This window comes from Dasypus novemcinctus, chromosome 11, assembly GCF_030445035.2.
Source record: "Dasypus novemcinctus isolate mDasNov1 chromosome 11, mDasNov1.1.hap2, whole genome shotgun sequence".
Classification (NCBI taxonomy): Eukaryota; Metazoa; Chordata; class Mammalia; order Cingulata; family Dasypodidae; genus Dasypus; species Dasypus novemcinctus.
Window position 1 is genome coordinate 2,633,754 of NC_080683.1, and position 15,763 is coordinate 2,649,516.

At 41.8% G+C, this 15,763-nt stretch overlaps 1 protein-coding gene across 11 annotated transcripts in view; it reads right to left on the bottom strand.

The window, feature by feature from the left end:
- LOC101418824 (zinc finger protein 596-like) overlaps window positions 1-7,769 on the bottom strand; it is an 85,098-nt gene extending 77,329 nt beyond the window's left edge. For 10 of the 11 annotated variants that reach the window (XM_058306446.2, XM_058306450.2, XM_071218395.1 and 7 more), the window contains exons 1-2: window positions 7,410-7,769; window positions 659-784 (exon numbers count right to left, since the gene is read on the bottom strand). The gene's annotated coding sequence lies outside the window, so the exon portion shown is untranslated. The remainder of the gene's footprint in view (window positions 1-658; window positions 785-7,409) is intronic. The other variant, XM_058306448.2, reaches the window with a different exon arrangement.
- Window positions 7,770-15,763: the final 7,994 nt, after the last annotated feature.

Here is a 15,763-nt window from a genome sequence, read left to right on the forward strand (position 1 = left end):
ATAAACGACAACATAAACTATAACCCATGCTGTGTAGCAATGCTCCAAAATGTACTCATCAAATGCAATGAATGTACCACTCTAATGAAGCTGTTGATGTGGAAGTAGTGGGGGATGTGGGGAGTGGGGTATATGGAAACCTCTTATATTTTTCATGTAACATTTTGTGTGATCTATGTACCTTTTAAAAAAAGATTTAAAAAATGTGTGTTAACCAAATAATGGTGCTTTGATTATACAAATAAATAAAGTTACATTGCCACAACTATTATTACAATGTGCATAGTTAGACATTTTCAAAAAAAAATTAGTTAAAGGGGTTGCCTGGTGATATATAATGCATGTACTTGGGAGCAAGCTCCACCTAATAAGGGCTGAAATTAAACAATTGGATGCCATGATATGGAATGGAAAAATGGCTTCCCTACTAAAGGAGCCCCCACAATTAATGCAAAGTGTGATAATGACTCAAAGAGGAGACTTTGGGCCCTGGCCACATAGACCGTGTTTGTGGAGCTCTGTGCCCTGGAAGCTGCCCACCCCACATAGGCCTCATAGCAACTTGAGCAGACCGCCAGTGGAAGACACTGGCTGAGCTCAAAGATCACCGGTTGGGGATATTGAACTGAGCTAATCAGGCAAGAAATGGTGTGCAAACCTGGGAGGATGCTGAGTTGAGTTCTGAGTTCAACCCAGTGTTTCACTGGAGGCTCCTGACGCATATCAGTGCTTCTTACTGGCAATGATCGCTGGTGTTAAAACAAGTCAAAAGGCCAAAGATGTCCTGAATTTAAATGAAAGACAAACTCAGACTTCAGTATTGCCTGTTATTTCTGCAAACAACACTCCACCAGAACCAAACAAAAATTTTATCACCAACAAGTCTTCCCCTTGTTCTAGGGGAACCTAGAACCCCTTATACCAGGCCCCCTCTTAAGTGTGAATCCCCAAATGATGAAAAGAGGTTATACTGGACACTAAGGGACAAGGGAGTCTTAAATTAGATGACCTCTGGGAAGTTGGTAGAGCAATTCCAATACTTACTAGGGTTAGGTTACAACCTTTGACAGTTTTCCCTGCAAAGTCAGCCTTAACTACCATGCTCTTCCCTCCTCACTGTCAGAGACAGGCACCCACTCTCCCATAGGGATCTGGTCATCACGGAAGGAGGCCCCTTCAGGTAGACAATCCTCCTTTAACACATTAACTGTGGTTCGCCTCCAAAAGGAAACTACTCTGCCTGGCTCTGTTGGGCATGGGCATCCAAATCTCCCTATTCCCAGAAACATTCATGCTTTATAGGGACTCCCACAGGAAGTAAAGAGTGGGGGGAAGGATTAATGAAAGGGCAGTTGTTCCCTTAACTATTACAATAGACCAAGTTTTGCTTAAAGATGGATTTTTTCCTGGTTGTTCCTCCCAAGAATACCCTTTTCCCATTATTGCAATGGTCCACCTCATTCAGCAGTAACTTCAGGGAAAAAGACCAAGATTTTAGGCAATTTATGAGATTACCCTATCAGAAATTTAATTGACCAAGGTGCCCAATGTAAGTCATGATACACAAGCTTGCTTGTTTATAAGTTTATATGATCCCTTTAACACCATCTGGAATTTCACTAAACCATTGAAACTGAAATTCATAGGTACACAGAGATTGAAGTGTAGCAGAGGGAGCCAGGCTGGCTTGCAAGGGAATGAAGGGTTCCCCCATGAAACTCTTCCCCAGGTCCTACTGTGGACAATAATTCCTATGCTTGGATGTGGTGAAAATTGCAATAGATATTTACTCACCTGCAGAATCCCCAAGCACTTGCTCCCACAATCCACACGAGCCACAATGAGCTGATTTTGTAACAGGATGAGTAATATATGTACAAAATAGCATACAGAAATTAAAAGAAAAACAGGTAGCCAAGTCTAAGAATTACCCCCAATAAATTAAACAGATGGCCAGTAACTGGCTCTCTTGCCTGCATCCCATTGTTCTTTAGAGACCAGGGTGTTAGAGGACAACATAGCTCTGGATGACTTATTGGGCTCTGAAGGAGGGGTCCGTGGCATCACTAACTCATCTTGCTTCATGTGGGCAGCTAATACTGATCAAGTTATCTTGATCTTGATCAAAAGGAGCCATGTGCCACTCTACTGACTAAGCAGATTGAGCAAACAAAAATTTTCTCCCTTTATTTTTTTCTCCTGGCTTTTCCATTACTAAAGGGATAGACTGGCTTGTGTTAGTCAGGGTTCTCTAAGGAAACAGAATCAATAGGAGATATCTGTAAAGAGTATGAGATTTTATAAAATGACCATGGATACACAAGTCGAGATTCCACAGGCAGGCTGCAAACCAGGGGCTCCGATGAAGGTCTAAAAAAGGTTGATGAGTTTCTAGGAGACATTGCTGTCCAAAGATGAGCTGGGAATTCTCTCTGAATGCTGAAACCACTTCCCCTTTTAAGGCATGCAACTGATTGGATAAAGCATCACTCATTGCTTACAGCAATCTCCCTGGCTGACCGTAGATGTAATCAGCCATCTATGCACTAAACTCACTGATGACTAAAGCCCAGAAATGTCCTTGTATTACAATTAGCCCAGTGCTTGCTTGACCAAACAACTGGACACAATTACCTGGCCAAGCTGACACATTAGCCTAACCATCAGTCTGTGAATAGGATTAGATATCCTAGCTGGGGTTTTTTCTTCCCCATCCCCCAAAGTCCTAGTTTTACACCCAATTCTGGGCAGTTAGGATGCTTTACGCTACACTGGCTCCAAACTCAGTAGTTACAAAATGAGTACAGCCTGGGACCAGGGGATGCATAGCTGTATCAACGGGCCAAGGATGGCCCCTGTGGATCCTGTGGTTTTACTTCTTCACAGCAGAGAAGGACAATCATCACAGAGATCCAGAGCATCCTTCCACCCATAGACAATAGAGGTGCCACTTCAGAAAGAAGAGCATTTCCCTACTGATCTGTGGTTCCATTGTCAAGAGCTAAAGTGCCAGTTGACTTGTAGGGTTTCACTCACAGTTTGTTAATCCACTAGCAGCAAAATCTGAAGGAGAATGAAGCCTTGAGACCTCCTCTGCACCTCTTTTCATTCTACTTCCTGCCATCCTGTTCTTCGCTTCACAATCAAACTGAAGCTCAGTTTCCAGTCCTCACCTCCTCAGGCTTTCTTCTACAAAATTCACCATTTTTCCCATAAATAAATCTTTTTAACAGCATTAATGATCTCCCCATAAATATATTCAATAAGTGTGCTTGTTTTTATATGGAACTAAGAAGAATTGAACTTTTTTTGTCTTTTTTTTTAAGATACCTAGATCACACAAAATGTTACATTAAAATATATAAGATTTTGTGTGATCTATGTATCTAAAAAAAAAAGATAATTAAAAAAATGGAAAAAGAAAAAAGTATATAAGATGTCCCCATATACCCTACTCCCCACAACTCCCACTCCTCCCACATCAACAACTTCTTTCATCAATGTGGCACATTCATTGCTGTATTAGTCAGCTAAAGGGGTGCTGATCCAAAGTACCAGAAAGTGGTTGGTTTTTATAAAGTGTATTTATTAGGGGTAGGAGCTTACAGATGCCAGGCCATAAAGCATAAGTTACTTCCCTCACCAAAGTCTATTTCCACGTGTTGGAGCAAGATGGCTGCCGATGGCTGTCAGGGTTCAGGCTTCCTGGGTTCCTCTCTTTCAGGGTCTTGCTTCTCTTTGGGTTCAGGTTTCCCTTCTTCCTAGGGCTTGCTTCTTCCTGGGCTCAGGATTCCTTTCTTTCTGGGGCTTACTTCTCTTTGCTCTTTGAGCTTACTTCCCAGGGCTCCAGCTTAAGGCTTCAGCATCAAACTTCAACACCAAAACCCCAACATCAAAAACCCTCCAACTCTGTCCTTTGCCATGCCTTTTTTCTGTGAGTCCCCACCCCTTGGTGAGTGAGGACTCAACGCCCTAATGACATGGCCCAATCAAAGGCCTAATCATAACTTAGTCACGCCCAGGTACAGACCAGATTACAAACATAATCCAATATCTGTTTTTGGACTTCATAACCACATCAAACTGCTACAATTGCATTTGACAAATACATTTTGGAGCACTGCTACACTGCATGGATTATAGTTTACATTGTAGTTTACACTCTCCCACAGTCCATTCAGTGGGTTATGGCAGGATATATAATGTCCAGCATCTGTCCCTGCAATATCATTCGGGACAAATGCCCCCATTTCACACCTCTTCTTCCCTCTCCCTGCCCTCAGCAACTCCTGTGGCCACTGTCTCCACATCAATGATACAATTTCTTCCATTGCTAGAGTCACAATAATTCTATAGTGGAATACCGGTGTCTACTCTAATCCGTATTTTGTTCCTCCATCCTGCAGACCCTGGGATGGCGATGTCCACCCCACCTCTAAAGAGGGGTTTTAGATCCCACATGACTGATGACTTCCTTTGAGGAACATTTTCCAAGAACTGTCTGATATCTCAGTCTTCAAGTTATTCTGATCACCTCTTCTCTTGCTGGAGTCCTTTATAGATTGGAGAAACATGCAGAGAGACACAGAAAAAAGACACTTTCTATTTTACTCTATCATGTGAGAAGGCACTCCAGGATCACCTGCAGCCCAGAAAGACAGAGAAACCGAGAGGCTGAGCGATAGGCCAGAGGCTGGAATCAGGGGAGCAGCCTGGAGCAGAAGAGATGTAGCCCAGGCAGAGGTGAGTCACATGCCTAATCACCCTCAGCTGAGCTTGGGGAGAAAGTGACCCTGTAAGAGAAAGCAGAGCCCAGGAGCCTGTTAGCCTTGCCATGTCACAGGAGTCCAGGATCTGCCAGCCTCTGACTTCTGATGAGACAGCCATCTCTGATGATGACTTGATTTGGACATTTTCACAGCCTTTTAACTGTGTAAGATTTTACCCTAATAAATTCCCATTAGCCCCTTCTTGATATAGAGGTAGAGGAGACATCACCATCCCAGGGTCCACAGGATGGAGAAATAAAATATGGATTAGAGTGGATTTATTGATATTCTGCTATGGGACTACTGTGACTAGTAATGAAAGAAATTATAGCATTGATCTGGAGAAAGTGGCCACGGTAGTTGCTGAGGACAGGGAGAGGGAAGAAGAGATATGATGTGGGGGTATTTTCAGGACTTCAAGTTGTCCTAAATGATATTGCAGGGACAGATGGTGGACATTATATATCATCCGAAAACCCACTGAATGTACTGGGGGAGAGTGTGAACTGCAGTGTAAACTCTTATCCATGCGGTGCAGCAGTGCTCCAAAATGTATTCACCAAATGTAATGAATATACCACAAGGATGAAAGAGGTTGTTGATGTGGGAGGAGTGGGGTGACAGGGTTGTGGGGTATATGGGAACCTCTTATATTTTTTAATGTAACATTTTTTGTGATCTATGTATCTTCAAAAAAAATACAATTAAAAAAATAATGGGGTGGGGTTGGGGTGGGGTATATGGGAACCTCTTATTTTTTTTAATGTAACATTTTGTGTGATCTATTAACTTTTTAAAAAATATAATTAAAAAAGAAAAAAATTCCCATTGTAAATGCCAACCCATTTCTGGTGTTTTGCATTGGCAGCCTTTAGCAAACTAAAACAACCCTCTCTTCTCTTCCCTTTGATACACTTTACTACATTCTGACCAATTTTTTTCTGTTGATGACATTTCCTTCATTTCCATCTCTACAACTATCATCTGGATTTTATTTCTGAACTCTTATCTCTATGTGCTTATATGTTATGTAATGGCAAAACCAAATTTAAACATAAAAAAGCTCCCCATTGAACATAAGGGTAGAGACTAACTTCAGACTCCCATCTATCTTAGTACTTACTTTAGAAAACCCACAATTTTATGCAATACATTTTTCTTTGTCCTTTTGAAGATTTATTTTATTTATTTATTCCCCCTCCCCCATTGTTTTGTGTTTGCTGTCTGCTCTCTGTGTCCTTTTGCTGTGTGCTCTCTGTATCTGCTTGTCTTCTCTTTAGGAGGCACCAGGAACTGAACCTGGGACCTCCCATGTGGTAGGCAGGAGCTCAATCGCTTGAGCCACATTCTCTTCCCTCTTTGTCCTTTTGAAATGTATGTAAAGCAAGTTTCACCAGGCAAAAAGGACTCCTCAAGGAAGGAAGCCATTTGAGTAAAATGTACTAAAGAAAATAGCTCCCATTTTTCTGGTAAAGAATGAGCATAACTTTTGGAGGTAGGGATGGGTGGTGTTCCTGGCTCCAAATTGTAAACCTACCACTGGTATGAAGATAAGAGAAATATCTTGAGAATGTGTATGTAATGGGTTGTATCTGCTTAGCTACACAAAAAGCATGGAATTTCTTTCTGTCTTTGCAATCTCTTGTGAATTGCCTATGAGGTATCACATCCTGGCTTAATGCTTATTCAATAGAAGATTGTTTTTCTTTCTCTTCTACCTTTGTGGAGAAGTTTTCTGCTTTGGGAGATTATTTTGTTTTTATTTACTTTTCCCCAACAGGCACCTAAATTAAAATATAACTAGTGAAAGTTATATCTCCTCTCACTTACCATCTTAATTAATGGCTCCTTTCAGGCATCCAGGAATTAATATTTGAAACTCTCTGTCAGCACTGAAATTGCTCATATGAGTCCTTTTGCCCCATGTGCACAATGCCAATTTAGCGAAGCCAGGATTTCAAGAAAAGAAAGTTTATTAGCAAAGGCCTCCCCAGTGGAGATAGGAGGACTTTAATTTTCTCAAATCAGTCTCCTGAGCTGAAAGCCGTGCTGAGTTTTATGTGATTTTGTAGGGGCTAGTTTAGTATAATAAGGCAGGTGGAGTGAGATTACTTTAGGTAGGAGGTGGGTCTTAGCTGAACAATGCTATTTCAAAACAAACTTGGTCATACATTGTATGTAAGAAAATGGTGCAATGGCAGTTGTGGATGTGTTTATAATGAAAGAAAGGTAACTTAATTTTTTAAAAGAAGTTTTAGGTTACATAAATGTTACATAAAAAATATAGGGGATTCCCATATGTGCCCCCCCCCCACACTTTCCCACATTAACAACATCCTTCATTAGTGTGGTGCATTTGTTACGATGGATGAACACACATTGAAGCATTGCTACTAACTGTGGACTATAGTTTACATTATCGTTTACACTCTGTCCCACATAATTTTGTAGGTTATGACAAAATATATAACGGCTGTTTTGCTAAGAGACAGAAACTCTAAACGCTATGCAAAGGCAGAGTTATTCATTCAAATGCGTTTCAGGTTATATCAAATGATTGTAACAATTAAGCAATCACAGAAAAGAAGAGTCATCAACTAAATGACATAGGAAAGAATGAAAGTATATACAACCACTCACCAAATTGGGGAAAACACAACATCTGATCTCTCACGTGGCTGGGGAGCCCCTTTGCAGCCCATCAGAGTCCTGATTGGAAACACTTTTCCAGGCAGAGCACCCCATCCTGGGCGAGGCTCCGACTTGCAGCTTGGACCATCCGTTTTAAGGGGTTCCAAACCTCAGAACGCCAATGAGTCTTGAAACTTGTGAGGAACGACCTCATCGAAAGTAGCCATATCAACCCAGTGGGGGTGGCCAGCCCTCCCCAGGAGGGACACTGTGTCTCAAGGGGTCTTCTGTTCTATCCCATTCATGGTACACTGAACATGAGGGTTTCGATATACGTCAGCTTTAACTTAACGTTACACAAACAGGACATGCAAATACCACATCTAGTAACTTGTTCCTTTTAAACATTTGTTTTTTGGGTAATGGATGACAGAGTTGCCTGCACAGCAGATTATAACATTCCAAAAGACAAAGGACAAGTTAATCATTCACAATTCTAGATTAAAACAGTAGAGACTCCTGATAGAAAGCTTCTGAATTCACAATTCTTAATAATAATTTTCTTATAGTACATAAATGACCTATATCTGTCATTACAATATCATGCAGAACAATTCCAGGGTTCCAAAAATGACCCCATATTACAAAGGAGGTCTATCACTCCTGGGGAAAATTCTTTTAGGTACTCACCAGAACCCAAAAATATGGAAAATCCAGGAATACTGGGGCCTCATTGAGGATGCTGTCAGCACATTCCAGAGATCAAAGCTTCTTCTCTCTTGCTCTAGGAAAATTAGTTTTTTCTTAAAAATTTACTTTTATTTTATTTTATCCTCCCTCCCCAGATGTTTCTCTCATCTGTCTGCTCATTGCTTGCTCACCTCCTCCAGGAGGCACCAGGAACTGAACCTAGGACCTCCCACATGAGAGGCGAGTGCCCAACGGCCTAGCCACATCTGCTCCCTCTGGGCTACAGCATCCGCTGCCTGTGGCGTCTGCTTGTTTAGGTGTCTGCTTGTCATGGTGGTGCAGGGGTGCAGCGTCTAGCTTGTTGCAGCAGGTGTGGTGTCTAGCTCCTTGCGGCAGGTGCCCCAGGTGCAGCAGGTGCTCATCTTCTCTAGGAGGCACTGGGACCTGAACCTAGGACCTCTTATGTGGTAGGTGGCACCCAACTGGTTGAGCCACATCCACTTCCCGAAAAGTCAGTTTTGATGGTTACTATTTGTAACCATCTAATAATCTCATCAGCTGTGTATGAAAGCACACACCCTGTGTGAATGCCAATGAAGAAAAATCTAATCAAAGTATGCCTTAAAACAAAACTTTCCCTCTAATTATGTAAAAGATAGAGATACAGTTAATGAAAATACGTGATATCCTTTCATTCTGTAACTCATCTATGTCCAAAGCAATCTTCATGTCTTTATCCAGAGGATTCACAGTCTTGTGGAGTCTGGATTTTGGGGACAGTGTTGTATGGTACTATCAGAAAGAAAATCAGTGCTGCTTTTTATTTCCAAAAAGACTTGTAAAACAACCGAAAGTCTTTCATGCTGGAGCATCAGTGTTGCTCTTTATAAGTACAATAGTTATGCTGCCAATACCTAGCTGCGGCGGCTTGCTCGGTTGGTAGAGGTGGGGTCTGGCTGCGGACGAGGGGTCAGTCCAGCTCTGGATGAGGGGTCAGTCCCGCTTGGGACGAGGGGTCAGTCCCGCTTGGGACGAGGGGTCGGTCCCACTTGGGACGAGGGGTCGGTCCGGCAGCAGACGAGGGATCGGTCTCACAAGGGGTTGCGCGGTTCGGCTGACGGGGTCGCCCGGCGAAGCCGGCGACGAAGGGGTCGCCCGGAGAAGCAGGCGACGAACTGGGGACAAGGGAGGCCAGGCCCTTGTCGGGGGCTCTCAGGACTGGAGGGCGCACGGCAGAAGAACTACCGCGGAGACAAGGTAAACACGCAAGTCCACTTTATTGAGGGAGAGGCAACAGTTTTATAGGGGCTGCGGAAGGCTGATTGGTCGAAGCCAAGCCCTGTTCTGATTGGTTGCCAGCAAAAGGTCAGTGGGCGGTACTGGACGGGGGAGGGGTGATGGTTAGGGATTGGCTGTCGCTGTTGCTGAGGGAAGGGGCAGGGTTTAGGGATTGGTGGCTGCTGTTGCTGGGGTGGAGGGCAGACTTGAGTTTCCCGCCCACACCTGGCTGTTGCTGCTGTCGGGGGAGGGAAAAGGGCAGACTGGATTTCTCCGCCCACGCCTGGCTGTTGCTGCTGTCGGGGGGAGGGAAAAGGGCAGACTGGATTTTTCCGCCCACGCCTGGCTGTTGCTGCTGTCGGGGGAGGGGAAAAGGGCAGACTGGAATTTTCTGCCCTGCGCCTGCGCAGGGAGAAAGAAGAAGAAGGGTGCCTCCCCACAGGCATCGGGTGGCGCCATCCGGGAGGAGGGGCGGCCGCGGAAGCATGGCTGCCAAGAAGGGGAGACCCGAGGGCACTCTGCGCCCATGCCGAGCTTCCTTCAGGGGTGGCGGTGAGTCCGACCAGCCACCCTATTATGGGGGCAGTGGCTTGGCCTGCCGCGGCTGCTCCCCCGCCAGGCCAGCAAACCACACTTCAGCCCGAGGGGTGACCGCACCTAGCCAATGGAAAGCTTTTTTCCCCCATGCTTTTGGTATGTGCATAGTTTACTAAAGAAGAAAAATCCCACACAACACGGATCGCTTAAATTCAGATTTATCTGATGTCCTAAAGGATGTAAAACCTGTTGAGTAAAATAAAATGACTGCCTGCCTTAGGCACTGCAGGAAGGGACCCTCTTTCCCAGAAGGGCTCTCCAGAAGTCAAAAACAATAGTCCTGCAGGGACTTTCTGAGAAAATAGAATGCATGCTACAGAACTGCAGATAAGCAACACCTGGTCCAGGTGTTGGTCCAGTAGAGACAGCTTAGCAGAATGGACAAGCACACCATACTGATCAATATCTGCTCCCCACATTGTAAGACACACCCTATGTAAAACTGAAGTAATATCAGCCAAGCAGAACATTTCTTCATTTGCTTCCATCATCTCATTGTAAGAGCTTCCCTTTTCCTCTCCTTCACCAGAGCACCCTTCTACTTTCTGAACTCCTGATTCACGAGTGTGGGAGACAAGGGACCAGGGTGCCCCCTTTAAATGAAACACAGCCTGAAGCACAGAGCCACCCACCCTAGCCTGGACACTTACTAGTTAAAAAGTAACAGTTCTACTGCAAACTTTGACCTTCTCAAGGCTGTGCGGCTCCCTTCCAGTGATAATATCACCAAACACCCCATTTTTGCACCTCATGTAACTGTTGCAGCAACTCTGTTCTCACATTCTCTTTCTGTCCTAAGACCCTTTTTATTCCCCCTTTTTCCATCTCTTTGTAGAGTGCTAACTTCATTCTTTGACTGGCCCCATCAGAGAATCTCTCCTGTTTGTAAGTCCCAATAAAGCCCATTGGCCTGATGTGTTCTTTAGACTTATGAGTCATCATGTGCCCTTCAAAGTTGGATTGAAACAATAAATCACTTAGTAAAGTATGACACTCTAACTTGTATCAAAAGTTTTTTTTAATCAAACCTAAAATATTGGGGGTGCCAGGAATTAATTATTCATCTTTATTATTGATTTGACTATACACAGGGTATGTGTCAACTATTTTTATAAAAAATTACAAGTTTAAAGTTCACAAGATATCTCCCAAGAGAAAGAGGAAAAATTATTTGTAAAGAAAAATCAAGCAAAATGTTTTTCATTTTGGGTAGAGTCAATTGTTTACAAAAGGAATATTTTGATTTTTTACTTTTCTAATACACATTTCTGAAATTTTTAAAAATGTGCTCTCTACTATCTTTCAAAGCAACATGTTTCATAATCAAATATTCAATTTTATGGTTCTTTATATGTTCCTGTACTTTGTTAAGGATTTCCAAGAATTCTCTATCTCAGTATTCAAGTTGTTCTGATCACTTCTTTCTGAGATTCTCCACAAGGTACCCAATTTATTTATTAACTTTATTTTACTTTTTCTAAATTACTATGTATATTATTTCTAATCTTTAAGCCTATCAAGATAATAAATAATAGTAAATAAAAAGTATATTAAAAAATGAAGAATGAAAACAGACCACTGTTAGGTCCTCAATATTATTGTAAGTAACTATAAATCTTATTCTTCAAATAGTGAAACTTACAGGTTACCATCGATATCGAGGAGAAGAGGAGGTAGAACAGAATAGATGGAACATAGGACATTTTTAGGGCATTAGAATTGTTCTGTATGATTTTGCAATAATGGATACAGGCCACTTTAAACCTCATCAAAAGTTATAAAAGCACATGGTTCAAAATGTAAATCATAATGTAAATCATTGACCATAGTTAGCAGCAATGCTTCAAAATTTGTACATCAATTGTAACAATTGTATCATCCACTTGTAAAATATCATTAATAAGGGAGAGAGGAAAAGGGGGAGGATATTGGGTATATGAGAATCCCTTATATTCTTTACATCACTTTTCTGTAACCTAAATCTTCTTTGAAGTTAAAAGGAAAAAAATAAGACATTGGGGGAGTATATGGAAGAAAATATCACTGTACATACAAGACCACAGATCTTACAGTGATGAAAGACATAATGCCAAAAATAACTTTTTTATTTTTTAAATTATTTCCAATATTTTCAATTTTTAAAATTTACTTTGTTATTTTTAAAACTATAAGCATTATTTCATTTTCTAATTAATTTTATTTGGTTATTTTATGGTTCCATTTTTCAAAAAGTTTTGGATCACAGAAGGGTCACAACTGTGGCAGGGGAGAGTCATTGGTGTACCGTGTCAGGGATGGGGAATGCATGGGAGGAGGTTCACCTGGGGCATACTGCTATGGCATATGAATGTGTTCAAGTGTCATTGGACATTGTCACAGTGGGTAGAGATCCACACAATAACTGAAAGAATATCAATTCCCATCCTGGGGAGCTCTGCCACATTCTCTAATGGGACAGAAAGAATCCCCTGAGACAGGGACAGTGCCTAGCATAGGAGGATGGACCATTGCGATGGACCCTTGATATTGATGACTGTATTTATGAACTTTTTCTTTTGCAATTGAAAATTAGCCTAGTATTATATGTTGCCTAAGAATTACCTCCTGAAATCCTCCTTATTGCTCAAATGTGGCCTCTCTCTAAGCCAAACTCAGCATATAAACATGCTACCTTGGCCCTGGCATGGGACATGACTCCTGGGGATAAACCTCCCTGGCACCAAGAGATTATTACTAAGTGCCAACTAGCAATGTACCTTGACCAAAAGGGGGAAAGGATAAATACAAATGAGATTTCAAAGTGAGTCAGGTCAGTCCAGAAGCTATGCTTATGCATATCTCAGCAGGATCTCATTGACTGCCACAGTAAATATTGCCTAAAATAGTGGGGTTCCTGAGGGCTCTGGAGAGATCCAGACATAACAAGCAGTTCAGGAGTTTGGTGATCTGCCAACGGGCTTACTTTGGAATTTATGCTCTGCACTGTGGCAGGGTTGGACTCACTTGTGGTTTCCCTACACATGGCACTTCTGCCCCTTCTATATGAACCTATAAGTAGTACTAGAGTTATCAGGTATATGTCCAAGAGACTTAAATCTTTGGGCTGTCCATGTGTCAGTCAGGGCCTGAATCTCAACAGAGTTGCAACACCTACCCTCTAGTTCTTTGGACAGTTAACAAGGAGATAATGATGGACAACACCCATCCCAAGGAACACAGAGAGTCTGCAACTGAAAGCAAGATAGTCCCATCCATCTGCCCCATGGGATCTAAGCCCCCTCTCAATTAGAGGTGGAGTGAGCATCATCATCCCAGAATTCTCAGGATTGGCGAATAAATGACGGACTAGCATAGACTTACTGTTATTCTACTATAGACTTATTATTTCTCTACCAATGGAAAAACTTATTATTGATGTGGAGGCAGTGGGCACTGGAGGTGCTGAGGGGAGAGAAAACAGGTATAATATGGGGACATTTTTGGGACATTGGAATTGTCCTTAATGACACTGCAATGATGGATACAGGCCATTATATATTTTATCATAACTTACAAAATTGTGTGGGACAGAGTGTATATTGTAATGTAAACTATAACCTACACTTAGTGACAATTCTCCAATATGCATTCATCAATTGTAAAGAATGTACTACACTATTGAAGCATGTTGTTAATGTGGGAAAGTGTGGGAGGCACAGGGAGTGAGGCATATGGGAATCCCCTATATTTTTATATAACATTATGCAATAAAAAGCATTTTTTAAAATTAAAATTAAAAAGTATTTAAAAAATAATTTTTAAAAAATTTTAAAGAAATATCCAGAAATAAAATTAACTAAGGATATAAAGGACTTGTACACAGAAAAGTGCACAACATTTTTAAAGGAAATCAAAGAAGATCTTAAAAAAAAGGACTTGGAGTTGTCCTGGGTGGTACTGCAGGGACAGATGCTGGACATTGTATGTCCTGCCATGGCCCACTGGGTTGACTGGGGGAGAGTATAAACTACAATGTAAACCATTATCCATGTGGTACAGCAGTGTTCCAAAGTGTATTCACCAAATGTAATGAATGTCCCACAATGATGAAAGAGGTTGTTGATATGGGAGGAGTGGGGTGAGGGGGGTTGAGGGGCATATGGGGACCTCATATTTTTTAGTATAACATTTTTAAAAAATAGAGAAATTTTTTTTCTAAAAATGGATGGATTGGAAGACTAAATATCATTAAGATATCTAATCTACCCAAATTGACTTACAGATTTAACACAATCCTAACAAACATTACAACAGGATTTTTTACTGAACTGGAAAAGCCAATGATGAAATGCATTTGAAAGGGCAAGTTACCCCATAAAATTCAAAAACATTTTGAAAAAGAAAAACAAATTGGAGGAATCCTGATACATGACTTCAAAGCATACAACAAATCTACAATGGTCAAAACTGTACACTTTTGGCATAAGAATAGACATACTAACCAATGGAACTGAATTGAATGTTCTGGTATAGATCCTTGCATATATGCCCAACTTATATTCAAGAAGGCCACCAAACCCACTCAACTGGAACAGAATAGCCTCTTCAACAAATGGTGCTATGAGTACAGGCTATCCATATCCAAAAGAATGAGAGAGGATCACCATCTCATGCCCTATACAAAAATTAACTCAAGATGGATCAAAGACATAAATACAAGAGCTGAGACCATAAAGGTTCACCTGGGGCATACTGCTATGGCATATGAAGATAATGTAGGGAAGCATCTATGAGATCTTGTGGTAGGAAATGGTTTCAAAAAGTGTACATCCAAAACGTGAGCAACAAAAGAAAAAAACAGGGAAACGGACTTTGGCCCAGTGGTTAGGGCGTCCGTCTACCACATGGGAGGCCCGCGGTTCATGCCCCGGGCCTCCTTGACCCGTGTGCAGCTGGCCCATGCGCAGTGCTGATGCGCGCAAGGAGTGCCCTGCCACACAGGGGTGTCCCCCGCGTAGGGGAGCCCCACGCGCAAGGAGTGCACCCATAAGGAGAGCCTCCCAGCGCGAAGGAGGGAGCAGCCTGCCGAGGAATGGCACCGCCCACACTTCCCGTGCCGCTGACGACAACAGAAGTGGACAAAGAAACAAGACGCAGCAAAAAGACACAGAAAACAGACAACCGGGGGAGGGGAGGGGAATTAAATAAATAAATAATAAATCTTTAAAAAAAAAAAAAAAAAACATAAACAGACCCTCCTCAAAATGAAAACCTTTTGTGCTCCAGAGAAGTTTGTCAAGAAAGTGAAAAGGCAGCCTACTCAATGAAAGAAAATATTTGGGAACCACTTATCTGATAAGGGTCTAATAACCAACATATATAAAGACATCCTACATCTTCAAAATTAAAAAAAAAAACAACTCATTTTTACAAAACAGGCAGGGGATTTGAATAAATACTTTTCCAAAGAAGAAATTCAAATGGCTAAAAAGCACATGAAAAGATGCTCAAAATCACTAGTCATTAGGGAAATGCAAATCAAAACTACAATGAGATATCATCTTATACCTATTAGACTGGCTGAAATTTAAAAAACAGAAAACTACAAGTGTTAGAGAGGATGTGGAGGAATGTGAACAGTTATCCACTGTTGGTGGGCATGTAGAATGGTGCAGCCATACTGGAGGATGGTTTGGTGTTTCTTCAGGAAGCTAACTATAGCTCCAGCAATCCCACTACAAGGTATATACCCAGAAGAATTGAAAGCAGGGACATGAATAAATATATGACAGCAATGTTCATGGTGGCATTATTCACTA